The sequence below is a fragment of the Geospiza fortis genome, unplaced genomic scaffold, assembly GCF_000277835.1.
Source record: "Geospiza fortis unplaced genomic scaffold, GeoFor_1.0 scaffold11, whole genome shotgun sequence".
In the NCBI taxonomy this organism is placed as follows: domain Eukaryota; kingdom Metazoa; phylum Chordata; class Aves; order Passeriformes; family Thraupidae; genus Geospiza; species Geospiza fortis.
The window spans coordinates 4,708,066-4,709,078 of NW_005054304.1; positions in this window are offsets into that span (position 1 = coordinate 4,708,066).

A 1,013-nucleotide genomic window follows, 5' to 3' on the forward strand; every position below is an offset into this window, starting at 1 on the left:
TATCAGTCAGAGAGATGGGAGGAAGAGGAAAAAGAAGTGGTAGCGTTCACGTTGACTTAATCCCATAAAGATCAGACAGCGAAGTGACTCTTCCACCCCAGGAAACTGTCCCAAATGGTTGTCACTGAGCTGTTTTGCTGGGAATGTTTCTTCTCAAAATTCCAACCACAGGGATACTTCACAGAAATCACAAAGCCCACCACCGAGTAGGAAAGGGAAAAGGGGTAAAAGAGGCTCTTCCTGGTGTTAGGAAAATTAATCCACAAACACCAGAGGTTTATGTCCAAAAAGGAGACAAGGGAGTCCTTTCTGGCTTTAATCAAATACAGGGAGTGGCCATGGGGCATTCCCCTGGGATCTCTCGAATTTTTGGAGGACGCACCCTGGTTTTTATCCTAATTTCCCATCCGCATTTCCCTTCTCTCTTTCCCCACGGGCTGAGGTACTTGAGAGGTACAGACTTCCCGATATACCTGATACCAAAGATTCCCCTCTAATGAAGAAGCCTCCCTTTTAATTTTTAATTCTTATGGAATTTAGGTTTTTTTCCTTCTGCATTGTTTCTTTCATCTCTCAATGTCTAATTTCGTTTATCAGCAAACCTAAAGTTTATTTGTAAAAGCAAACATCTTTTTCCATTCATCAATCAGTGGAATCCTTCCCATTGTTTCTTTTATCTTCCTGTGCTAGTTTTATCTACCAGCAGACCCACAGCTTGTTCGTAAAGACAAATCCACTATTCCTCTCACTGGGGTCTCTTGCAACTGAGTTGCTGCTCCCTTGAGGCCTTTCCAAACACCCATCCAGAGGGGCAGCATTCCCAGGAGGGCTGCGGGTCTCTTGTTACTCAGTGGCTGCTCTCTTGAGGCCCTTCCACACACCCATCCACACGGGTAGCATTCCCGGGAGGGCTGCGAAGACGCGGGGCTTGTGAGGCGAGCCCTCCCCGGCGCCTCGGGGGGCTCGGAGCAGAGGGAGCCGCAGGCCGGGCAGGGGCTCCCGGCTCGGCGCAT